The following is a 27,326-nucleotide window of genomic DNA, read 5'->3' on the forward strand; positions in this document are numbered from 1 at the left end:
GTGGGGTTGTTTTTTAGGGGTTGGGCTTGGCCCCTTAGTTCCAGTGAAGGGAACTCTTAATGCGTTAGCATACCAAGATATTTTGCACAATTTTATGCTCCCAACTTTGTGGGAACAGTTTGGGGATGGCCCCTTCCTGTTCCAACATGACTGCACAACAGTGCACAAAGCAAGGTCCATAAAGACATAGATGAGCGAATCTGGGGTGGAGAAACTGGCCTGCACAGAGTCCTGACCTCAATTCGATAGAACACCTTTGGGATGAATAAGGGCGGAGGCTACGTGCCAGGCACTGCCTCGAAACGCGTTAGCCTTTTGTCTGTACGAGACATTGGACTTTTACAACATGGACTTTGCTCAATGGAATTGATATGCTGGTTTACATCGCATGTTTGTGAGTAGCCACTTTTTAATATTTTAATAATAAAAGCCTACTGAGGATAATGCGCTAGGCTGGTGCGCCCTTCTTTTTGTTTATGTTTACAGTGTTTTGTCGACCACCCCGGTCGTAGAGGGCAGCAAAGCTTAGCCATAGTGGATGCCAAGTGTGAGTTCCGGGATAGAGGCAGCCTGAGAACCTGATTATGAGCGCAGGAGCAAGGTGCCTAGCATCGTAATTTTCATCCAACATCAGTGCCTGAAATCAGACTTTCCCATAGTCACACCTAAACCTTGTGGACAGCCTTCCCAGAAGTGTTGAAGCTGTTATAGCTGCAAAGGGTGGGCCAACTCAATATTGAACCCTACGAACTAAGACTGGGATGCCATTACAGTTCATGTGCGTGTAAAGGCAGGCGTCCCAATACTTTTGACAATATAGTGTACTTGTGACTTTCATTTCCTCTTGTAATGTTCCTCCTCTTTTGTCCTAATATGTTTTACCTCTTTGCAAAAAGAAAAATGCACACTGTGTCAAAAAATATCTTCCAAAAGGAAAACTTCCAGAAGTAGATGTCCAACCTACAGGTCACCTCAATATCCAGTGAATAGTAGAACGTTGAATGAGGGTAGATTGATACCATTATCAAACAATACAGAATGGATTTGTGTGAGCTCACTCTCTCCATACCCTGACATTGCTGGGTTCTGTTTCTCACACTCTCTCTGTGTGAATATTTTGTTTTTCCTGGTTTTATGCAATCATCTGCTCTCTCTGGGTGCCTGTAATGTATTTCACTCCAAGGCAGACAGATGGTAGTAATCTGGAACACCATCCACCATTAACCCTCTGCTGGCCCTTATTACTGTACTGTAGCTGTGGGGATCGGCATAGTGCAGGCCATTGCTTCCCAAGTACAACAAGAAGACTAAATTCACACACCTACCAACATTGTTTCTCCAAAAACAAGAACAGAGTTTTGTGGTTCGATGGACCATAGACTCACAACATAAAGGAAAGCTCTACTTTTAATCTTTTTTTTTTTTTTACATAGTATCTACACAATTCAAAATCAGTTGCTGAAGGTCATAACTTGACAAGGATCCTTAACTCTAGTGTAGCACCCTGCAAGGTAGGTGCTAGGTAAAAGTATAGTGGGCCTTGGCTGCCTAACAACAGGGCCATAATTTCAGTTGGTCTGTCACGTCTCCCAGGTGTGGTTACTGAGAGGGGAGTCTCCCCACTGGCTCCATGAGAGGATTCTCATTGGGCAGTGGAGGAAACCCAATTGGAGGCTCATTCAGGCTAGTAGCTACCCCAGAAGGCAGATTCTGCCGCAGAGGATTCTGGGAGTGGGTACACATGACGCATCATCTTTGGCGGGAAGCAGAGTCCCAGGAGGGAGAGGATGGCTGTCTCTCCTCCCGTCAGAGGAAGCGGATGTTTCGGGTGCTGCCTGAGAATCCAGAGAGCGCTGAGTTGAGCTGAGGGGGATCCGGTGTGCCGAGAACCAGCGAAGAGCGAGAGGGGTCCAGTCCCAGGAAAGCCTACACAGGTCGTGAGTCCTGAGGATTGCCCCTGGGGGTCTGCCTAGAGTCAGTGGGGACCACTCCGGAGAAGGTTCTAGGATCCAAGTATCAGCTAGCTGTAAAGGGGGTACCTAGTCAGAGGACCCTGAAGTGATAGAGGGGGTACCTAGGTTGAGGACCCTGAAGTGGTAAAGGGGGCGTCTGCAGTTTGGGCCCTGAAGAGTTAAGCACAGTGTGTAGTGCATCAGTTAGGAGTTGCAGCCATACAGGAATACACAGTAAGCTACCTCAAGCCAGGGCAAGACTGGAGAGAGTAGTCAGTGACTTTGCAGTGCAAGCAGTGTCAGATGTTCAATGTTCCACAGTCCTGGATCTTCTAGACTTAAGTCGGAGTTCCAGCACAGCTTTCAGAGATACAGTGTGTTCAAAGCGTCAGTAAGCGTTGGCTAGCGTCAGCTGGCGTAAAGACAGCAATAACGGGCATTTTTGCTATAAAAGTCCCTGAATTGTACATAGTCGAGCCAAAGGAGTATTCCACGCATTCCCTTCTCCCATCCCCTAAAACTACAATAAAACAACCAAACAAAGATGCCGGAGTTGTCAATGTCTCAGTTCTCACACCCAGGGCCGCAGATCACATGGGCTGGAGAGGTAACCGGTAACAATGGCAGACCCACATCAGGCCAGAGGCCTGGAAATACCGCTAAACTAGGAAGTTCAGTTATACACCTACAGTTCTGGAAGCTGGACTATCTCCTTCCACAACCACTTGAAGACCAAGCTTTTTCTGGCACTTTTGCTCTTTGTTACATACATAGTTAATGAGGTTGAAAAAAAAGACACCAGTCCATCCAGTTCAACCTATGATGTGTGTGTGTGTGTGTTAGCTGTTAAACGTACACTGTATACCCCTGTATGTTGTGGTCTTTAAGGTGCCCATCTAACAGTTTTTTGAAACTATCAATGCTTCCTGCTGATACCACTGCTTGTGGAAGAGAATTCCACATCCTTCCCGCTCTGATAGTAAAGAACCCATTACCCAGTTTAACGTTAAACCGCTTTTCTTCTAGTTTTAGTGATTGGCACTGTGTCTTATTGAATTCACTTTCTCTGAAAAGTTTGTTTCCTATGCTAAGGTCACTAGTACGGTATTTGATATCATATCCCCTCTCAAGCATCTCTTCTCCAGAGTTCAAATAAGTTCAATGCCTGTAGTCTTTCCTCATAGCTGATGTCCTCCATTCCCCTAATTATCTTTGTTGCCCTTTCCTGGACCCTCCCCAGTTCCAGCACATCCTTTCTGAGGACCAGCGCCCAGAACTGGATGGCATTTTCAAGATGTACCCGGGCCGGAGTCTTGTAGAGTGGGAGAATAATCTCTTTATTTCTGGAGTGAATCCCCTTTTTTATGCATGCCAGTATTCTGTTGGCTTTGCTTGCAGCGGCTTGGCATTGCATGCCACTGCCAAGCCTGTTGTCCACTAGGACCCCCAGGTCCATTTCCATCTTAGATACATCCAGAGGTTCACCCCCTAGAGAGTAACTTGTATTCGTATTTCTGACACCCAAGTGCATTGCCTTACATTTTTCAACATTAAACCTCATCTGCCATGTAGTTGCCCACCCCATTATTTTGTTCAGGTCTGCTTGTAAGGTTTTTCTACATCCTGTATAGAAGGTTTTGGCCTGCTTAGCTTAGTATCATCCGCAAATACCGAGATTGTGCTGGTTATCCCATCCTCTAGGTCTTTTATGAATAAATTAAACAGGATTGGTCCTAGGACAGATCCTTGGGGGACCCCACTTTCCACACTCGACCAATCCGAGTACTCACCGTCACCATATATCACCACCCTCTGCACTCGCCCCTGGAGCCAGTTTTCAATCCAGGTACTCACCCTATGGTCCATACCTACTTACCTTAGTTTTTACAGTAAGCGTTTGTGGGGAACGGTGTCAAATGCCTTTGCAGAGTCCAGATACACCACATCCACAGGCCTTCTTTTATCTAGATGGCAGCTTACTTCTTCATAGAAGGTTAATAGATTGGTCTGGCAAGAACGATTCTTCATGAATCCATGCTGATTACTACTAATAATACCATTTTCATTACTACATTCTAGTATATAGTCCCTTATAATCCCCTCCAATAGTTTGCAGACTACTGTTTGCAGGTTTAATTTTGCTAGAAAATTACTTATAACCCCCAAACATTTTATATATATATATATATATATATATATATATATATATATATACAGTATATATATATATATATATATATTAGTTTTTTTGTTTTTTAGCAGACACCCTAGGGAATAAAGTGATGATCATTGCAATTTTTTATGTCACATGGTAATTACGCAGCATTTTTTAAAATGCTATTTTTTCGCAAATAAAATACTTTTATCAATCTAAAAAAAAAACGAACAAAAAACGATTTTTTGTAATATTTTGTAATATTTGACAATGTTACGCTGAGTAAATAGATACCTAACATGTCATGCTTTAAAATTGTGCATGCTCGTGGAATGGCAACAAACTATGGTACCTAAAAATCTCCATAGGCAACTCTTTAAACATTTTTACAGGTTACGTTTTTAGAGTTCCAGAGTAAGTCTAGCACTAAAATTATTGCTCTCACTCTAACATTCGCGGTGATACCTCAAGTGTGTGGTAAACATTGTTTACCTATGTTTGCATTCGCTTCTGCGCGCCAGTACGGAGCGATGGGGCGCTTTAATTTTTTTTTTCCTTCCTATTTTATTTTTTATTTTTACACTGTCCCTTTAACTTATTATTTTTTTTATTTAGTTTTTTTTAGCACTTTGTTTCCTATTGCAAGGAATGTAAACATCCCTTATATAGAAAGAAGGATGGCAGATCCTCTTTATGGAGATCTGGGGTTAAAAAGACCCCAAATCTCTCCTTTACCTTTAAAAGAAAAAGATCACAAAAATTTGAATCATTTGCTTTAAAAGAAGAAAAAATGTTTTACTTCCACCCTGGACTAGAAGTGATGTCATGACATCGCTCCAGTCCTCCAAGGCCATAGATGCAATCAAAGATGATCTAGTCTTTTATCGCCTCTGTGACAGGCCGGCCGCACCATCAGATCATTTCTCGAGCATCACCAGTGAGCAGTGGGAGGAGGGAAACATCCCCTCCCGCCGCTTCTGAAAGCATTCCAGCGGCACATGAGCCGCTCAGACCACTTTCATGAGAAAGCCAGCCACCGGCTGAAAAAAAAAAGTACCGGGGGGTTATGGCTGATAGCTTCAGCCACAACCCCAGTAAACCACTTGCAAACCACGAACTTGCGGTCGGCAGGTGGTTAAGGCCACCCATCATAGTGCTGAACAAAGAATTTGGCGATGGAGGTAGCGATATGAGGTGGAGCCGGTGGGACCATGACTCTAGAAGGATAAGTTGCTCCTTGCCTAACAAAGAATTTCAGTTTCAGACCTTCTATTGCACCCTAGAAGCTGTCTGAAAAATATTGTTACCAACACTTCTGGCTTTTGTAAAAGTTGAACAGTGACATTCCCTGAAATACAACCTATCCCTAACCTATCTGACCCACTACCCATAACACTGAATTCAAAAGACAATGTGGTGAAAGATCTTCAACATTCAGCACTCTTCCAAATGTGTAGGCAGGTGTAGGCTGCTGTATTTCCTCCAACCTGAAGGTGGCACTGTGCCTTTACCTCAGGCAGGTAAGAGCCCATTGAGGAATAAGTGTCCACTACTATGGGCTCCTGACAGCCATCTTGGGAAGAATGGAAGTCTTACTGGATACTGTAATCCCACAAGATTTGGGTGGCCATCGTGACTCAGAATAATTTGAAATAAATAGGAAATTCGATGTAATTCGATGTACCCATACAATGCCAACAACAGCCAAAATTTTCTTCTAAAGTATTTAGGAAATCATTGATATATTTTTCTTTCCTTTTTTTTTTCCACTAATTTTGAATAAATACATTCTTTCTGATAGACCTGTTTTTTGAAGCACACCATGTGGGTTGAATTATTTACATGTCAGTACAGGGCATGGCATGACTTCTTTTGGACTGTTTCTTGTACATTTTGTTTCACCTGTGGACCATGTCTTGCACTTCATGCTGGGAAGGCACACAGTAAAAAGTTTACAAGAAACAAATGTATGATCCTGTGAGTGTGCATGAGATACAGTATATTCTGTGGGGGAGACATACTAAAATGGAGCCCTCAGAATCTGGTGCAGCATTGAATATAAACCAATCAGCTGCTAGGTTTTATTGGCAAAACTTGGCAAAACTTAATTGAACCAGTCCGAAGTTAGAAGCAGATTGGCTACCATGCACAGCTGCACCAGATTCTGAGTGCTCCGGTTTTAGTAAATCACCCCCTAGGTGTAGTATGCAGTGTGGCAGTCAGAAGCCATCTATCTAGATGTCAGTCCACATTGGCCACCCATCCCTTTTCAGGTAAAAAAAGTGCAACATTCAAGTATATTTGCAGAGAACTGTCAGTATAGATAAAGTTTTGATCCCCCTATTCTAGGAATGATGTTCGAATTTTGAGGCAAATTCTACAGGTTCAAAATATGTTGTCCCATATAATTTAGGTGCAGATTTATCTAGAGTTTATTTTATACCATGAAGCACTGCATGGCAGTTAAACTGGCCAACAGGCTTATAGGGGCTAGTAATTGGCTCAGGAGTGTTCGGGATCGTAGTCTCAACCCACCTGAGCAGTCCCGCCAGGAAGCCGACACTGCACACTGCCAATCATGGGTAGTGACGCATTTTCCAGTCTGTGCTCAGTTGGGTTAGGACTACGATCCCAAACACATCTGAGCTCATCTAGCGGTCAAAAAGCAGGATTTTGGTTAGGCGGGGGGGGGGGGGGCAGGGCAGCCATACAGTCAGTAAAATGAAAGCTGATGCAGGGAAAGCTGAAAAACTAGGGAGAGATTAGAGTGGTTATAAAGCTTCTGGATTTGTTTTTTTAAATTAAAAAAAACAAACATGCCTACACTTACCTGCTCTGTGCAATGGGTTTGCACAAAGCAACCAGGATCCTCCTTTTCTGGGATCCCCAGCTGGCGCTCCTGGCTCCTCTTCTTCATTGGGTGCCCTGCCAGGGAAAGCCCCTTTCCCTGGAAGCACCCATGCATGCGTGCTCGCTCCTGAGTCCCGCTGCTGTGTCATCGGATTTGATTCACAGCAGTGGGAGGAGAGGAGGATAGACAGTGCTCGTGCACATCACTGGATCAGATCGGTCTCAGGTAAGGGAAAAGGGGGGTCTGCAGGGCAGCTACAGCACAGAAGGTTTTTCACATTAATCATACCTCCCAACTTTTTGAGATGGGAATGAGGGACACTTTTTAGCAAAAGGAAGTAGTCATAAGGCACACACCCCCTGCCACGCCCCCTTAAAGGAGAATTATACAAAATAAATATTAGTTAAGCCCACGAGTGCTTCTATTCCTTCATAATGGCTTGTTAAATTCACAAATGCAGCATTTTAGAAACTGGATGGAAGGTTAAGCACTGGGGAACACTTTTTAAAAGCTAAAAAGTGCATTTTATATAAAATTATATAAATCAGATCAAAATGAGGGACAAGTGAGGAGGAACGAGGGACAGAGGGACAGTCCCTCAAAATCAGGGACAGTTGGGAGCTATGCCTTAATGCATAAAATGTTTTTAAAACGGACAGCCTCAGTAAACTAGTGAATTTCTATTCACCAGTCAAAGAGGGCCTATTGCTACATCCACCCCACACCAAAATTAGTCAGATCCCTCTGTCTTGAGGCAACAGCCTCCTATCAAAAACACTACCAAAAAAAAAAAAACAGGAGTATCCCACAAACCTGGAAAGGGGGAGAAGGGAAAACGAATGTACAAATTAATTAAGGTGAAAAAAATATAGCTTTACACTCTACTGTACAAATATACAAACAATGTTTACGTGCATGAGAACTGATGCACCCCCCACCAAACAAACTCGTTTGGTGAGAACTATGAAGAAAAATACAATGCAAATCTCCTATGGTAACTAACTATCTCTAAGATGATCCCACCTATGGAGAGAAATGGAAACAAAAGTTAGTCAACTGCATAGACATAGGAAAATGCAAGCCTAACTCTCTTGACAGTTGAGTGGAAAGACCTTTCCACTCAATTCCCTGACAATGGAGAAGGATCTGGGAGTCTTGGTTGATGATAGATTAGGCAACAGCATGCAATGTCAAGCGGCAGCTGCCAAAGCCAGCAGAATATTAGCATGCATAAAGAAAGGGATGTATTCCAGAGATAAGACTATAATCCTTCCACTTTATAAAACTCTGGTCCGACCGCATCTGGAGTATTCTGTCCAGTTCTGGTCGCCAGTCCTCAGGAGGGATGTGTTGGAGCTGGAGAGAGTCCAGAGAAGGGCAACTAAACTAATTAGGGGATTGGAGGACCTTGACTATGAAGAGCGTCTACAATCGCTCGATTTATTCTCCCTGGAGAAGAGACGTCTGAGGGGGGACATGATAGCAATTTATAAATATCTTAATGGGGATCCCAGCTTAGAAAAAAAGCTGTTCATTCGAAGGGATTGCATGAGGACTCGAGGGCATACAATGCGATTAGAGGAGAAGCGTTTTAACCTCAGGCAACGTGGGGGGTTCTTTACTGTTAGGGCTACAAGATTGTGGAATTCTCTACCACAAGAGGTAGTTTCTGCGGGTAGTATGGTGGCTTTCAAAAGACTCTTAGACTTACATCTCAAGGATCAGAACATTCAGGGGTATGTGAGATGATTACAGCCACACACACCTACACAGGTTGAACTGGATGGACTATTGTCTTTATTCAACCTCACCTACAATGTAACTATGTAACTATGTAACAACCTCTGCTGCCCAGTATCTTGACTCGCCGAGGTGTACTCCTTTCCAATGAGAAGTCTGTACCCTGTCACTGGCTAACTATTCAGAGTCCTTTAATGAAGTGAAATACAGCGCCCTCTTGCTGTCTTTCAAAGTACTTCTTGAAGGAACAGGACAAGTCACAGTTCTGTATGACCTGCAGTCCTGCTGAGTCAGGGAAGTAGCACAGGGGTTTTGCAGGACACCCCCCACCAAAGTTCCTGGATACTTGAACTTTGCAACAACTTTGTCAGAACTGTGAACACAGTTATTTGTAATCCACAGAGACCCTGGCCCGATGGCCCAAGGGGTCTAGCATAGCAACATTCTCTCCAAGACCCTGGCCCGATGGCGCAAGGGGTCTACATGAAACTTGAACACTTGCAAACTTGTGAATTCATCATTACACTTTTACAGTTCCTTGGTCAGTTGTGGTAGCCAGCCGGCCAACACAGTTTTCTTGCTTTTGAAAAAAAAACACCTGCTACCCTCAAATATAGTAGTCAGGGTGAGGGACCTGAACATAGACTCCTTGCTCATTCTTGACTCTGATGGACCAGGCACTACCTGATCCATTCGGGTGACGAACCTCCACTTTGTCTATGTAAATGGAGCGCCCAAAGATCCATTGAGCTTTCACACTGTTGAACTTTTCCTTTAATTTTTCCTCCGGTGAGTCCCTGTAAGGCTTGGGGACAAACAAGAAATCCCAGATCTTTTCCTCACACCAAAAGTCTCTGAATTTCTCTATCATAAGCATCACTTACCAGGGTGCATACGGATAATCAAATCTATATTCAAGAGAAAATGGAGTACACACCTTTTGTATCATGTGTTCATAGGCCGCGTTCTGGTCTCTGGCACTGGCAATGTTTCCTGGAGGGGTGAGGTCTGGGACCCGTTCAACATATGCATCGCAGAATCCCAATTTCTGAGCCAAGTCCCCCCTCTCTATGGCTTCCTTAGCCTCTTGATCAAGTGTCCCTGCCATGTCAGGACCTGGGCGCTGCTCCCAGCTTCTGACCCCCAGTCCCACTCATTTACATTTACGGACCCCCAATCATCAACCCCTTCTTCATCCATATCGGTGTTGAAAAGATGGGGAATCGATGCGTATGGGGCATTTGTCTCTCTCACTGCTAGTGCTAGTAGGTGAGGCTTGAATTATTGCAGGTTCTTCAGGCTGCCGTATGCCAATGGGGGCAGATCCTGCAATGACCACTGACATAGTTCTGTTCTCCGGCCACCCTCCGATTCCCGGTGCGGGCATGGATCCCCTCCCTAAGGAACTCTGCGACCGAGTCCCCCTTCCACATATTGAAGGCCCACTGACTGCTGGCAGGGCCTCCAGCTGCATCATTAGCCGCAACATGCCCCTCCCGCCTCCGCGGAGGAACTTGGATTCCGTCCCGGTCCCCTCCTGAGTAAGGCCTGATTCCCATGTAACAGAGAGCTTGGGCCGGCCCTCACTCTTCTCTGCCTGGAGCAGCAGATAACCACACTGCCCACACTGGACCCATGCCTGTACTCTTAGCGTAACAGTAGCACACTGAGGACATACCGCTCCTAGGAACTCCCGGCCGCCTCCCGTGCACAGTGCGAGTCCGCCGTCCTGCACTATCCGGATACCGGTGTCCCAGACTAGGGACGGATCGGGCTGGTGGATCTGTTCCAGGTTCTGCCTTGCAGAGTCATCACCCATGGTGGCAGTGATAGCGGGTAAACTCTTCGTTTCTCTCACAAACGACATGCTCCTCTCTCCTACACATGTCTCCCGCACAGCCACACCCGAAGTAGGGGATATTAATAGGGTCCCCTTAGTCAATCCAGATTGGCTGGATGTTCCCGCTGTCTCCACCTTTTCGCCATATTGGGCGATGACTCCTCCTTATAGGCAAATCTGCTTGTGGCGCACTTTCCCGCATGGTGCTGTAACTCTTCCCCTGCCATGCTCTTCTACAATAGCCCACAGGGAAGTAGCTGCTAAGTGGATCATGCCACTTGCCAGACATGCATCCACTTTTCTCAATTGCACTAGGGCCACAACTGCGCCTTCCTGCACTGAAGCCAGCTGTCCCTCCTTGCTTTGAAAGTGTAATATCCCGCTGTCGGTCGCATGGTCAATAATCCTCTTCCTAGCCACACATGTGCAATTTTCCTCTTCCATACTGTCTCCGAAGCTAGCCCCACTGCCCCTCTCAGCATGGCTGACTACAATCCTCACAGTATCGGTGCAATTACTATATAGAATAAATGTTCCGCTGTCAAACGCACGGTCGACATCAGTCCACATAGCATGCACACACACCCGGCCCCTGGCACCTCTCTTCCTGTGCCCTCGGCCACCATCTTCACCGTCCCCACTGGGACCATCGCCGTCCTCTTCTCTGTCCTCACTGGGACCCTTGACGCCATCTTCACTGTCCTCACTGGGACCTCTCCCTGTTAAGCCGTTGCAGCACTCATGCACTCTCACTCTTTTTCCCTTTGCTCTCCATGTTCTGACAGCAGAGTACATTTCATAGTCCATATTAAAGCTTCTCATCAGATTGCAATTTTTCTTTGAACATTTTCATTGCCATGAACAACCTTCCATATGTGCTTCTGGCTTCATCCCACTCTCCCTTCTTCTTGCAGCTCCGGTCTCACACTTGACTTGGCACTTGAACAACAGTTCTAGGTACACAAATTGACTTTTTTTACTTTTTCTTCCGCCATTGCCAGGGGCAACTGGCCCAGTAACCAATGGCATAATCCCGGACAAGCCCCCAAATGTAGCAATATTTCTAGGCCTTGAGCCTGATGTGGGTCTGCCATTGTTATCGGTGACACCTCCAACACAGTTAAGTTGTGAACCCAAGTGTGAGAATTGAGACATTGACCACTCCGGCATCTTTGGTTGGTTTTGTTTATTGTATTTTGGGGATGGGAGAAGGGAATGAGTGGGATACTCCTCTGGCTCAACTAGGTTAACTGGGACTTTATACAATAATGCCCGTTGTCGCTGTCTTGACGCCAGCTGAATGCCGGCCAGCGCTTCCTGAAATTTGAAGATACTGCTTTCCTAAACTAGTGCTGGAACCTCGACTTTAACTTGTTTGTTAACTCAGAAGATCCAGGAATGTAGAACACTTGACTCCTGACACTCAACTTAGCTCAAAAGTCACTGAACAGCTCCCTTCAGCCCTTCACTGACTTAGGTAGCTCCTTGTCACTGCTTGTGCCGTAGCTCCTTGTCACTGCTTGTGCTGATGCAACTCTTAACTCTGTACACTACACACTGTACACATTAGCTCTTCAGGGCCCAACCGCTGGCGCCCCCTCTAACACTTCAGGGTCCTCTGACTAGGCACCCCCTTTACAGCTAGCTGACTCCTGGATCCCTGGAACCTTCTCTGGAGTGGTCCCCTCTACACGTGGCAGACCCCTAGAGGCAGTTCACAGTACTCACGACCTTGGCACGCTTTCCTGGAACTGAACCCCTCTTCCTCCACTGGTCCTGGGCACACCGGATCCCCTCTGCAGCTCAACTCAGCATTCTCTGGATTCTCAGGCAGCCACCCGGAACACTCGATCCTTCTGACAGGAGGAGAGACAGCCGCACTCTCCCTCCTGGGACTCTGCTTCCCGCCAAAGATGCTGCGTCATGCATTCCCCTCAAACATATACCCACTCCCAGAATCCTCTGCGGCAGAATCTGCCTTCTGGAGTAGATACAGGCCTGAATGTGTCTCTGATCGGATTTCCTCCACTGCCCAATGAGAATCCTCTCATGGAGCCAGTGGGGAGACTCCCCTCTCAGCAGACACACCTGGGAGACATGACAGCACAGCTGAAATTATGGCCCTGCTGTTAGGCAGCCAAGGCCCACTATACTTTTACTTAGCCCCTACCCTGCATGGTGCTACACAAACTCAACTGAGTCAGATTAGGGTGCTGTTGTATGTAGGCCAAGGTAATTGTAAAAGAAAAAAAATGAATTTCTGAGCCGAATATGCAACATCAATCTGCGCTGAGACTGTCCATAGACATTGTACTTGTTCTGTAATACTTTTTAATAACGTGGGTTTAATAACACTTTACACTTTGGCAATAAAATGTGGAATCTGAAGTGTTTCCATTCAGAGGTGCACCAGGTTTTGCATGCTCCAGTTATGGTAAATCTCCTGCAAAGTATATTGTCCTGTTTCCTAAATTTGTGTAGCTTTGATGGGGAGCAAGGGAACCATGTGCTTTTGTCTAAAAAAAAGAGAGAATATTTGGATTCTCCCCCTACTTCCCACCAAAGAATATTTTTTTTTAAATTTTAATATTCCCCTGGTAGAGTCTTGTTAGTTCCAGATGGCAGCAGTGTATGGACAGCAGATATTCTACAGGGATGGGGAACTTTCTTTTTTTTTTTCCAGCGTAATTCTATTGTTCAGCACAGGGGAGAAGCTTTGTGGAATTTGAGGCCCAGGAATGCCCAGCATGCTTGCAGGAAACTCATCTTGTTCATGATGCTGAAAACTATTAGGATTTCTCTTAAGGGTCATATTACACAACAGCTGTTTTCTCAACAGGCTCCACAGTCCCGCTGAATGTGCGTTTATTACTATGTCCTGTCCTGTCCCTTCAGTGGAAAGGAGACTGGAGCTAGCCCAGCTGAAAAACGTTTGACCCGCACACCCAGGGCTGCTGTTAAAAATCACAGGGCCTACCTGGCAGCCCCCCTTTTATCAACACAGTATTTTCACTAAAAATACACTAAAATCCCTATTAGCGGACGCAAACATAACGAGAACCTGTGTGAATTTGCCCTTTTTAATTGTTTTTTACATTTTTTTTAACCACTTTACCACCGGAGGATTTTGCTGTCTTACGTCCAGGCCACTTTTTGCGACTCGGCACTGTGCGACTTTAACTGACAATTGCGCGGTCGTGCAACGCTGTACCTAAACGAAGTTTATGTCCTTTTTTTCCCACAAACAGAGCTTTCTTTTGGTGGTATTTGATCACCTGTGCGATTTTTACTTTTTGCGCTATAAACAAAAAAAGAGCGTAAATTTTGAAAAAATAACAATATTTTTCACATTTTTTTATATGAAATTCCCCCCAAAAAAATGTAAAAATCAAAATTTTTTTACATTTTTGGCCAATTTGTTTTCTGCTATCCATGTTTGGCAAGAAAAATCAGAATAAGCGTATTTTGAAAAGTTATTGCATTTACTAACTAAGGGAAAGATTTCTGTCATTTTTGGTGTTTTTTTTTTTTAACAAATGGCGGCGATCTGCGATTTTTTTTGCGGGACTGCGACATTGCGGCGGACAGATCGGACCCTTGACTGACATTTTTGACACTTTTGGGGGTACCAGTGACATTACTACAGTAATCAGTGCTATAAAAATGCACTGTTACTGTAAAAATGACACTGGCAGGGAAGGGGTTAATTTTATTGGAGAGGGAGGGGTTAATGTATGCCTGGTGCTTACTAACATGTGTGGGGGGAGGTGACTGAGTGACACAGGGACGGATCGCATGTTCAGCTATGCTGAACCCTGCAATGTGTCACTGTCTGTCACTTAGGAGATCAGCCCGCTTTGTTTACACAAGCGGGCGGATCTCCAAACTCGCCGACGCTCCTCCCCTGGCCCGACTCCCGCTGTGAATGAATACAGCGGGAGCGAGCCTCCGGTGGCGCGCGAGTGCCGCCCACAAGGGGAGGAGTCCAGCGACGTAGCTCTACGTCGCTGGACGATAACTAACCACTTTGCCGCAGTAGAGCTGGAGTGAGCGGTCAGCAAGTGGTTAAATGTATACCTTTTTTTTTCTTAAATGTTTACAATTATTTTATATTACATTTTTTTAAATTATGTATTACAATTACAATTTAATTATTATTTTTTTTACAATTTGTTATTTTTTTACAGGACAGGGAAGCCTGCAGCGCAGCAGGAGGTTGGGGGGGGGTACAGTGAAAGGGGGGCACAGGGGAAAGAGGCGGGTTTAAGAAGCAGGCAGAACAAGGAGGGGGATCAGTGTAAGAGAAGCAATTATAAAATGATGCCCTGTGTCTGTGTCTCTCCCTGCAGAAAGTGAAAAGTGGCAGGGGGGGGGGGGAGAAACTGTGTTTTAGCTGCTGCAGAGAGCTGCACAGGGCTTCCTTATGTAATTGCCCCTCCGTCCGATCGCAACGATTCCCTATGCTGTTGGGTCCCCCCTGTGTGCCAGGGCCCCCTACAGGAGGACCGGTGGTTCCCCCCCCCATCAGCGACCCTGCGCACACCTCTTCAATATTCTGACTATCTACATTACACATTGTAGCAACCTATGCTGCAGCAGTTTACATACAGCAATTCCAAGCAGCGAGCTGCTCGCCCCATACAGCAAAACCGACAGTGCTAAATGTAGTAAATCCACACAATTCTGCATTATCTGTGGTAGCTGGTTTCGCAACCTATGTTAATTCCCAAAAAAAGATAGAAAACAAAAAAAAAAAAAAAAAAGAGCAAATATGCTACAAAAGGTGAACCTGTACTTTAAATTGAACCTCTGTTATGCTCATGCAAGGCAAAACAGGTTCACCTAATTATTTACACTGGAAATTCATTTTGGAAAAAAGGGGAACAGAGCCCTATGTTCCTTCATACTCATTAGTATTGGGTACTTCACATCTTTCTCTACAGGAGATGAGTGGTCGGAAGGTAAGTACTAACAGCAGTGGGCTGGGGGGGTGTTGGACAGTGTTGAGAACATATTGCTTTGCTCTGCACAGACAAATCCTTGGTTCGCTTGAACAGTATCTAAGCACTATTGGTTCCGTCTCTGCTGTTGTTCTATTTTTTTTTTATATAGCAAGTTTATTTTTTTCAAGAGACCGTCTACACCCAGATTTTTGGTGCAGATCAAGTTGCACATAATTAATTTTCCTCCTCTTTAAGCCAAAACCCCATCCAAATGCAGGATGGCACAATCCTAATGTCTTTTTTATTTCTTTTAAACCAATGTGCGTCATGAACAGATTTTCAGTAATGGCTTTCATGTGACTTTAACAGGCTGAAAAATAAATTGTTGTGCCAAAGTACACCCTGTACACTTGCTGGCTCACATAGGGGCAAATATTAGCACGCTGGTGTGATATACAGGACCTACAGTGGGGATCGAAAGTTTGGGCACCCCAGGTAAAAATTTGTATTAATGTGCATAAAGAAGCCAAGGAAAGATGGAAAAATCTCCAAAAGGCATCAAATTACAGATTAGACATTCTTATAATATGTCAACAAAAGTAAGATTTTATGTCCATCATTGACACTTTCAAAATGACAGAAAACAAAAAAATGGTGTCTGCAAAAGTTTGGGCACCCTGCAGGATTTATAGCATGCACTGCCCCCTTTGCAAGGCTGAGACCTGCCAGCGTCATGGATTGTTCTCAATCATCATCTGGAAAGACCAGGTGATGTCAATCTCAAAGGTTTTAAAAGCCCAGACTCATCTGACCTTGCCCCAGCAATCAGCACCATGGGATCTTCTAAGCAGTTGTCTAGAAAACTGAAACTGAAAATAATTGACGCTCACAAAGCTGGAGAAGGCTATAAGAAGATAGCAAAGTGTTTTCAGATGTCAATATCCTCTGTTCGGAATGTAATTAAGAAATGGCAGTCATCAGGAACAGTGGAAGTTAAAGCAAGATCTGGAAGACCAAGAAAAATATCAGACAGAACAGCTCGCAGGATTGTGAGAAAAACAATTCAAAACCCACGTTTGACTGCACGATCCCTCCAGAAAGATCTGGCAGACACTGGAGTTGTGGTACACTATTCCACTATAAAGAGATACCTGTACAAATATGGTCTTCATGGAAGAGTCATCAGAAGAAAACCTCTTCTACGTCCTCACCACAAAAATCAGCGTTTGAACTTTGCAAATGAACATATAGACAAGCCTGATGCATTTTGGAAACAAGTTCTGTGGACCGATGAGGTTAAAATTGAACTTTTTGGCCAGAATGTGCAAAGGTATGTTTGGAGAAGAAGGGGCACAGAATTTAATGAAAAGAACCTCTGTTCAACTGTTAAGCATGAGGGTGGATCAATCATGCTCTGGGGTTGTATTGCAGCCAGTGGCACAGGGAACATCTCACGAGTAGAAGGAAAAATGGATTCAATAAAATTTCAGCAAATTTTGGATGGTAACTTGATGCCATCTGTGAAAAAGCTGAAGTTAAAGAGAGGATGGCTTCTACAAATGGATAATGATGCCAAACACACCTTGAAATCCACGGGGGATTACATCAAGAGGCGTAAACTGAAGGTTTTGCCATGGCCTTCACAATCTCCTGACCTCAACATAATTGAAAATCTATAGATAGACCTTAAAAGAGCAGTGCGTGACAGACAGCCCAGAAATCTCAAAGAACTGGAAGACTTTTGTAAGGAAGAATGGGCAAAGATACCTCAAACAAGAATTGAAAGACTCTTGGCTGGCTACAAAAAGCGTTTACAAGCTGTTATACTTGCCAAAGGGGGCAGTACAAGATATTAACTCTGCAGGGTGCCCAAACGTTTGCAGACGCCATTTTTTTGTTATCTGTAATTTTGAAAGTGTAAATGATGGAAATAAAATCGAACTTTTGTTGACATATTATAAGAATGTCTAATCCGTAATTTGATGCCTTTTGGAGATTTTTCCATCTTTCCTTGGCTTCTTTATGCACATTAAAACAATTTCTTACCTGGGGTGCCCAAACTTTCAATCCCCACTGTATATGTGCAGCTAGGTTCTTAGGCCCAAAAATAAGTGTGGGGGGGGGGACTATCTTCCCTGTTACAGGGTTTCTCAACCAGGGTTCCCTGGAACCCTAGGGTTCCTCCTGAGGTTGCTAGGGGTTACTTGAGCAATGGGCAATTTCTGCCTCTCAGATAAGTTTCCAATGACACCATTGTTCCTTTTAGCTACCTGTAAGGGGGTAATTCTTCCCAATGATGACAAGAGTAAGGAGCATTCTTCCCACTGACTATCACACTAATGTGTCATGAGTTGTAGATTTTAATTTTTAGCAGGGATTCCCCGAGACCAGAAATGTATTTCAAGGGTTCCTCTGTGTTGAAAAGGTTGAAAAGGCTGCTGTAATACAATGCAGAAAAACCCACAAAGGGGTATGGGAGGGATGTGGGACTATACGATACCCAGGAGATAATAAACATCGATGAAAATTATGTAAAAGTAAAGGATTACAAAATTTATTAAAGCAATACAGCGCCTTGAAAAAGTATTCATACCCCTTGAAATTTTCCACATTTTGTCATGTTACAACCAAAAACGTAAATGTATTTTATTGGGATTTTATGTGATAGACCACTACAAAGTGGCACATAATTGTGAAGTGGAAGGAAATAATAAATAGTTTTCAAAATGTTTTACAAATACAGTCAGGTCCATAAATATTGGGACATCGACACAATTCTAATCTTTTTGGCTCTATACACCACCACAATGGATTTGAAATGAAACAATCAAGATGTACTTTAACTGCAGACTTTCAGCTTTAATTTGAGGGTATTTACATCCAAATCAGGTGAACAGTGTAGGAATTACAACAGTTTGTATATGTATTTATTAACAATCATAAATCAAACTTTCACTTTTTAATACTTGGTTGCAAATCCTTTGCACTCAATTACAGCCTGAAGTCTGGAACGCATAGACATCACCAGACGCTGGGTTTCATCCCTGGTGATGCTCTGCCAGGCCTTTACTGCAACTGTCTTCAGTTCCTGCTTGTTCTTGGGGTATTTTCCCTTCAGTTTTGTCTTCAGCAAGTGAAATGCATGCTCAATCGGATTCAGGTCAGGTGATTGACTTGGCCATTGCATAACATTCCACTTCTTTCCCTTAAAAAACTCTTTAGGAAGAGGGGGGGAGGACGGGACTTTAAATGAGGCGCACGGTGGGATTGGCCGCGCGTCTCCATCCCTAACTTCAATTGCATAAAAGAAAAAGGGTCGGGACTTTGAATGAGAGACATGGCAGTGACAAGGCTTGCACAGTTGAAAATTCATATTTAATGATGTAGCATAAAATACAGACATGATGAACATAATGTGACATGATGCATAATGGTAAATGGCTGAATTAGCAAAAAAAAAAAAAAAAAGAGGAAAAAAAAACTCTTTGGTTGCTTTCGCAGTATGCTTCGGGTCATTGTCCTTCTGCACTGTGAAGTGCCGTCCAATGAGTTCTGAAGCATTTGGCTGAATATGAGCAGATAATATTGCCCGAAACACTTCAGAATTCATCCTGCTGCTTTTGTCAGCAGTCACATCATCAATTAATACAAGAGAACCAGTTCCATTGGCAGCCATACATGCCCACGCCATGACACTACCACCACCATGCTTCACTGATGAGGTGGTATGCTTTGGATCATGAGCAGTTCCTTTCCTTCTCTATACTCTTCTCTTCCCATCACTCTGGTACAAGTAGATCTTGGTCTCATCTGTCCATAGGATGTTGTTCCAGAACTGTGAAGGCTTTTTTAGATGTTGTTTGGCAAACCCTAATCTGGCCTTCCTGTTTTTGAGGCTCACCAATGGTTTACATCTTGTGGTGAACCCTCTGTAGTCACTCTGGTGAAGTCTTCTCTGGATTGTTGACTTTGACACACATACACCTACCTCCTGGAGAGTGTTCTTGATCTGGCCAACTGTTGTGAAGGGTGTTTTCTTCACCAGGGAAAGAATTCTTCGGTCATCCACCACAGTTGTTTTCCGTGGTCTTCCGGGTCTTTTGGTGTTGCTGAGCTCACCGATGCGTTCTTTCTTTTTAAGGATGTTCCAAACAGTTGATTTGGTCACACCTAATGTTTTTGCTATCTCTCTGATGGGTTTGTTTTGTTTTTTTTTCAGCCTAATGATGGCTTGTTTCACTGATAGTGACAGCTCTTTGGATCTCATATTGAGAGCTGACAGCAACAGATTCCAAATGCAAATAGCACATTTGAAATTAACTCTGGACCTTTTATCTGCTCCTTGTAAATGGGATAATGAGGGAATAACACACACCTGGCCATGGAACAGCTGAGCAGCCAATTGTCCCATTACTTTTGGTCCCTTAAAAAGTGTGAGGCGCATATATAAACTGTTGTAATTCCTATACCTTTCACCTGATTTGGATGTAAATACCCTCAAATTAAAGCTAAAAAGTCTGCAGTTAAAGCACATCTTGTTTGTTTCATTTCAAATATAGTGTGGTGGTGTATGGAGCCAAAAATATTAGAATTGTGTCAATGTCCCAATATTTATGGACCTGACTGTAAATATCTGAAAAGTGTGGTGTGCATTTGAATTCAGCCCTCTTTACTCTGATACCCCTAACTAAAATCTAGTGGCACCAATTGCCTTCAGAAGTCACCTCATTAGTAAACAGAGTCTAATCTCAGTATAAATACAGCTGTTCTGTGAAGCCCTCAGAGATCCTTAGTGAACAAACAGCATCATGAAGGCCAAGGAACACACCAGGCAGGTCAGGGATAAAGTTTAAAGCAGGGTTAGCTTATAGAAAAATATACCAAGCTTTGAACACATCATGGAGCACTGTTCAATCCATCAACCAAAAATTGAAAGAGTATGGCACAACTACAAACCTACCAAGACATGACCGTCCACCTAAACTGACAGACTGGGCAAGGCGAGCATTAATCAGAGAAGCAGCCAAGCAGCCCAAGGTAACTCTTGAAGAGCTGCAGAGATCCACAGCTCAGGTGGGAGAATCTGTCCCCAAGACAACTATTAACCATACACTGCACAAATCTGGTCTTTATGAAAGAGTGGCAAGAAGAAAGCCATTGTTGAAAGAAAGCCATAAGAAGTCCCGTTAGTAGTTTGCGAGAAGCCATGTGGGGGACACAGCAAACATGTGGAAGAAGATGCTCTGGTCAGATGAGACCAAAAATTGGATTTTTGACTTGATGTTTTTTTTTCTGCCTAGTGTCCTATTCCTGTAGGGGGCAGTATAACGCAATGGTTTTGAAGATCTGATGCTGCATCCTCCATCTTCAAGGTCTCACACAGTGATACAATCAGTGCTTCCATCAGCGCCTTTTCGCACACGGTTGCAGACATGGAGGAATCATTCTCACTATCAGAGGATTCTGAGTGCGTGGTTGCAGACCCAGCAGGGTGACCCACGTCTGTGGCGGCCAAATTTAGATTTAGGGTCTAATGAGACAGATGAGGCAGGGGAAGGCCCCAGAGAGTGGATTAGGTGGGGAGATGTGCTCTAAAGACTCCTTGAGTCACCAGGGGGACCCCACCAAAAGTGTAAAACACTGCAAGGGACAACCCCCACCATGTTGGCAGCACCACCCAGTTGCCAGGCACAAGGACCAAGCGATCCTCAGCAGAGAGGGAGAGAACCCCACCAGACTCACCACCCAGCAGAAACAGGCACCTGCAGCCACCAAGATAATCTGCACTCCACGCACGACGATCAGGAAGTGAAAGGATCCAGGAGTCAGCACCAGGGGATGAGTAGGGGCTCCCACCACCAAAATCGTCACACACAGGGCTCCACTGTCTTGGATGCCGCTATTTTCAATGGCAAACCACCGCAAAATGGCCACCGGACTACACAAACATGGCCGCCTTGTATAGAAATACACAGGCTACAACAAAATGGTGGCCCCAAGCTGCACCACAAGGCTTACAGTGACCCAGGAGGGAACCCAGGTCTCAAGGACAAACCCAGGCAGGATGGGGGGCCCTGGCAATAGCCCCCACTAGGTAAACCCCCCCCACACAGTCGATCGTACAGTCGCCGGCGGTGCACCCCCCAGCCCCCATTGCCAGCCTAGCACCCTGCCCCCACCCCAAGAGGTGGATCAGACCAAACAGCCCCAACATATGTGGAGGGGGAGGGGTGTAGGATGGGGGACAGATGACAAGGGGGAGTTTGTGATGGGAAGGAGGGGGACTTGGGGGTCCGACCGTCCCGAATAGGGACCCACGTCCACCCGAAAACCCTCCAGTGGGAGAGGGGGGACAGCTACTCTTAATACCAGGAAACAGGCAGGCACCGCTCCAGACAAAACCCCATTCCATTGAAATGGGGGGCTGACGGCCAGCAGGAACGCCGAGACCCAGTCGTACGCGACCTCGCGAGGCGTTTTACTCGCAGGCCAGCCCCCGTCCAGTGGGGCTATGTTGTGGCCGACCTAGCAAAGAGTTGAGGTCTGCGCGCACTCACTGGCCAGACTGGAGTCTAGATTATCCAGCCCATCGCCCAGTCCGGCAATTGATTGTAGATCTCACAGAAAAAATCCAGGAGAAAAAAATTTCTATCTAAAAAGAAAAAATTGCCAGGACCCAAGATCCCAGCAAGGAACTAGGTCCTTACTCATGAGTAGGCAAAAGGCAGACAAAGAGACTCTAATGCGTTTCAACAAATTGTCTTATTCAGGGAATGAAGATGTCTACTTGAAAAGGAGAATATTCCAATTTATCCTGCATGTATATTTTGTAGATATCTTTTTCAAGTGGACATCTTCATTCCCTAAAGAAGACAATTGAAACGCGTTGGAGTCTCTGTCTGCTCAGTTCAGCTTTACTCTACATATATTGGGTTTTCCCCTTTTGCCTTTGGAGTTACTATGTGACTTTCAATTTTAGTAGTGTTGGTAAAACGCTTTTCCTCTTTTGAGGTTTTTTTATATTGCTTCAATACATTTTGTAATCTTTTGCTTCTACATCATTTTCATCTATCTTTATTATCTCCTGGGTATTGCATAGTCCCAATTCCCTCCTGTACCCTTTTGTGGGTTTTTTCTGTACAGGACCTCTGCTGGGTTATGCTTATAGAGTCTTGGTGCCCTTTAGTACTTATTGTGTGGCCCTCAGGCCTTCAGCAGCCAGTAGTCAAGATTTTCCTTTGAGGAAAAGAGTTCCTGGACTACATCTATGACTCTGTATCATGTGGCCTGGGACATAGGCAAGACACAAGAACATCTCCCCCTGACTAATCTATAAAAAAGCTGAAATGGCAATGAGCTCTGACAGTCTTCTGTAGCTTGCCAGCAGCCTTTGATGGCCTTTTATAGTATGTCCACACTCTACCCACATCAGCAGCATGTCCATAATCTCTGACAGCAACTTTAGTATATCCACAATCCCCGACTACACTTGTAGCACACCCATAGTCTATGATTTTAATTTGAGTATATCTACAGACTTTAACCACATCGGCAGCTTGTCCACAGTGTCTGACTACACCTGTAACATGTCCACAGTTTCTGACTTCACATGTAACATGCTCACAGTCTCTGGCTGCACCTGTAGTGTTTCTATAGTCTCTGACCACAACTGTAGCATGTCAAGGGTCTCTGACCACAACTATAGCATGTCTAGAGTCTCTGACCTTACCTGTAGCTTGTCCACAGTCTATAACCCCACCTCTAGCATGTCCACAGTCTCTTAAAGTGGAGTTCCACCCATTTTAGTAACTTTAGATGTATGTAATCCCCTTTAAAACGACTTTTACCAATGGAAACTTTTTTTTTGCTAGTAAATACCTTATTTTCTGCTTTATTGATCCTCTCCTCACTTCCGGGTCCGGTCGGTGATTACGTCATTCGGCGATTCGCAGGGTGTGCTGGGATGTATCTCAGGGCATGAAATCTCGCATTATTACACAGGAGATGAGCTGTACTGCGTGCTCTGCCCCGCCTACGCCCAGCCTCCTCTCAGTGAGGATATAATGCTTTCAGTCCTCGCTCACTGAGAGGAAGCGGGGCGGAGGCGGAGCACGGCCTCAATACAATACATACAGTACAGCTCACTGAGAGGAGGTGGGGTGGAGGCGGGGCGGAGGTGGGGCAGAGCACGCAGTACAGCTCATCTCCTGTGTAATAATGCGAGATTTCATGCCCTGAGATACATCCCAGCACACCCTGCGAATCGCCGAATGATGTAATCACCGACCGGAACCGGAAGTGAGGAGAGGATCAATAAAGCAGAAAATAAGGTATTTACTAGCAAAAAAAAAGTTTCCGTTGGTAAAAGTCGTTTTAAAGGTGTTTAAAAATTGGTCAGTAGTATGTCCACAGTCTCTGACCACACCTCTAGCACATCCACAGTCTTTTAGCAACATCTGTAATATGTTCAAAATTTTATGACCACACCAGTAGCATGTCTACAGCCTTTACCAACATTTGCAGAATGTCCACAGTCTCTGATCACAATTGTAGCATGTCCACAATTTCAGACTACACCTGCAGCATGTCCATAGACTCTTACCACAACTATAGCATGTCTGCAATCTCTTAACACACCTCAAACATTTCCATATTATCTGGTTACATCTGCAGCCTTTCCACAATCTTTGACCACACCTGTAGCATGCATGTCCACAGTTTCTGACCACACCTTAAGCATTTTTCACAGTCTCTTAACCACACCTGTAGCATGTCCATAGTCGTTTGACTATCTCCTGTAGAATTTCCAGTCTCTGACCACGATAGCATGTCCATCAAACATCATTTCCCATTTTCCATTGAAAACTATTAGAAACCTAGCAATGGGTTTTTACTATATAGTAACACAGTAAGTAGCAGGAAAATAATGTAATTTCTCCTCAAAGAATGTGATCCCAGCAGAGGGTTTTGCTTTGGACACCAAAGACTGTGCCTAGAGTCTCCAATAATAGAAATCTGGCCATGATTGTAATACAATTTGTTTGATACTCAAAGCATTTAGTCATCATTCATCCTCTTGATATGAAGAAATTAAATATGAACTATATGGATATTAGTTCAGGAGTTCAGGTTTTCTTTACTTCACTTTCTTTAATCTCACATCAATCACACTCCTATATGGATTTGACAGGCTTCAGTGATTTGCAGGCCTCAAAATGGCAGCTTGCATGGAGTACTACAGATGCAAGTTCAGCTGTGGTCCACATTTCTGAATTCCTTAATCTGAATTCCACACATTGCTGACCTCATGTCACAGAGCAACATGAATGACAACATGGCTGCAACAGGAAGTGGATCAGGGAGCAGATCTGGCCTCTCCTATGAGCCTAGAACCACACTACATTCCACTGACCTGACAGAAAAATTGGACAGTTTCCTGCTGTTATCAGTCATAGATAATAACACAAATATTCTCTCAAGAGATCAGACTACAGGAAAGTCCTGTCATGCTGTCTGCATCCTATTCTTCATAGCATTAAACAATAAAACAGATGCTAGATCTCTCTGTGTAATCGCTGTTTTAAGTGATGATGGATAAAATGCATTTCTCAACAATTGGACTTGTAATATTCTGCACTTTAAATATGGCCAGGAAAGAGAATCAAAACAATATATGTCATGGAACATTTATAGTTTATAGCTCTACAGAACAAACAGTACACCGTCTACATGGGCTTTGCTACTTAACTGCAGACAGGAAGCAGGAAACTTTATTATACATAAAATACATAGAGTTTAATTATAGAAATCAGCTACAAGCTTATAAACACTGCCATCTCCTGGCTTATGTACAGTAGTTATTGCACAAAATACATGAACAATGTATTCCAACACAGACACATGGCATGGCATGGATGAACACATCCGCAGGGAAAAAGACACCTCTGCTCTCAGTCTCAGAGTATTTATACAGACTCCCAGCCACTATCTGGGATCCTCTTTCCAGGGATTGGCTAAGGCTGCATAAATATTTAGCTGCTGATTAGATTCTCTATCTTTCAGAACATTTCCAGACAAGCAGAGGGGAAGCAGTGAATCCTGCAGCCACTGAAACACAGAACAGACCAGAACAGTTAAATACAGCTCCACTGATTACAGTGAGCCAGAACTAAATTTACATAGCAATGAAATACAGCTCCACTGAATACAGTAAACCTAAACCAAATTAACCTAATCTAGCACCTACCTATGGGGTATTTTTAATCCAAAAGAGACATACTACGTGTCTTCTGTATTAAAGCTCCTTCTCTGTCTGTATGTTCAGTTTACAATCGCGGCAATGCTAAGATGAACGTAGGAGTGACATCATCTCTGCCCAGCCAATGAAAACGGCGAAGGATGTTACCGGCCGGCAGGGAGTGCTGGAACACTGCAGCGGTGGAGAGTAGGTAAGTATAGTTGGGTTTATAAGAACCATACAAGCTTCAGGTGCTGCTCCAAGCACTCACCCAGTAATACTTTGGTGGGTCACATTAAAGGCCGGTGCCGGCTTTAGGAAAGCCCGTCTCAGGGGTGTGTCATGGGAGGAGTCAGGCTGAAACCACTTTCACCTTTTGTTCCATCTTTCCTTCTCCACGTAGTTCTTATAGTTTTTGTTTGAAAAAAAAAATTAGGAAAATGCAAAGTGTTCTGTGAATGGCACCCATGCCGAGTGAGCAACCTCCCGTGTCTACTAGGTAGCAAGGCAGCCACTTGTCAGAGGACCTGGAAGCTAGTGGAGACCACTGGAGTAGAAGTATCTACTACAGTGATTCCCAGCTTCCACAGGTAAACCACATACATATTTACCTGGTCCAAGCTGTACCAATGTAAAATACCTAAACTTCAGCTTTCATTGAAAAGTCTCTCTCCCCCATTCCCAAAAAAATATATATAAAGCAAATTTTTAAATTGTGATGACACGGCAGTCTTCGTTTCAGAGGTACACTGATTGACACCATAGTCATAGCCCTGCCAGGCATATCTACCACAGTTGTAGAGGGGGACGTCTGACACAAATAGGTGAAGTACAACTGCCCAGGCACAAGGGGAACTTCCATGCAGTGGGTTGATTGTTTTTGCTATTGGGATGGTTTGCGGGTCTGTACGTTTTTCCCTTGCACATACGCAGTGGTGGTTGCTAGTATCCTCTGCAGAAAACCAGGACTCTAAATGCACATAATCGCACACAGTGTCTGCATTCAGATCTGTGCACCCGCTCCTGTCTGCATGTCAAACTTTGGCATGCGATTGTGGGTGCATCCACTTCTATGGGCTGCCTGCACTCAGACCCAAGGGGGATGCACACGCATGCGTCAGCGGCTCTGCACAGAGGATGGGGCAATTGCCAATCTGAATGAGCCCTAACACTGTGACACAATGGGTGAAGGGATATAAACTATGATTACATTAGTCTATATTTAAATATCATGCAAAAATATATTATTATTGTTTGGCAGTGATTTTACTATTGCGTGGAAAAAATTTAAGAAAAAAGTTTTTTTTCTCACCATTTCGTATAGTACATTTTTGATATATATTACCACGAAAGACCCCTCTTTTCATTTTTTACTGGCTTCTGTATAAAGACAAAAGGTTTACAGAAAAAGGCCAAATCTTCCACATAGCACTTTTGAAAGATTTCAACAATTTAACTTCATGTAATAATGCCTGATACATTTCTTTTAAGGTATACTGTATAGTTGACCTGGAGTGACAGTTTTGTTTTTTAGATTGGCAGCAAAAAATACGGTGCAGCTTTACTGCCATCTAGTGGCTGCAAAAAAGTTTGTGCTAACATAAAGAA

The 27,326-nt window shown here is 44.2% G+C and overlaps 1 protein-coding gene across 1 annotated transcript in view; it reads left to right on the plus strand.

The window, feature by feature from the left end:
- Positions 1-27,326, plus strand: part of LOC309559936 (discoidin domain-containing receptor 2-like) — a 206,857-nt gene that overhangs the window by 128,643 nt on the left and 50,888 nt on the right. The gene's annotated exons all lie outside the window — the stretch shown is intronic.

The sequence above is a fragment of the Pelophylax lessonae genome, assembly GCF_965119305.1.
Source record: "Pelophylax lessonae genome assembly, chromosome: 7".
NCBI classification, from domain to species: Eukaryota; Metazoa; Chordata; class Amphibia; order Anura; family Ranidae; genus Pelophylax; species Pelophylax lessonae.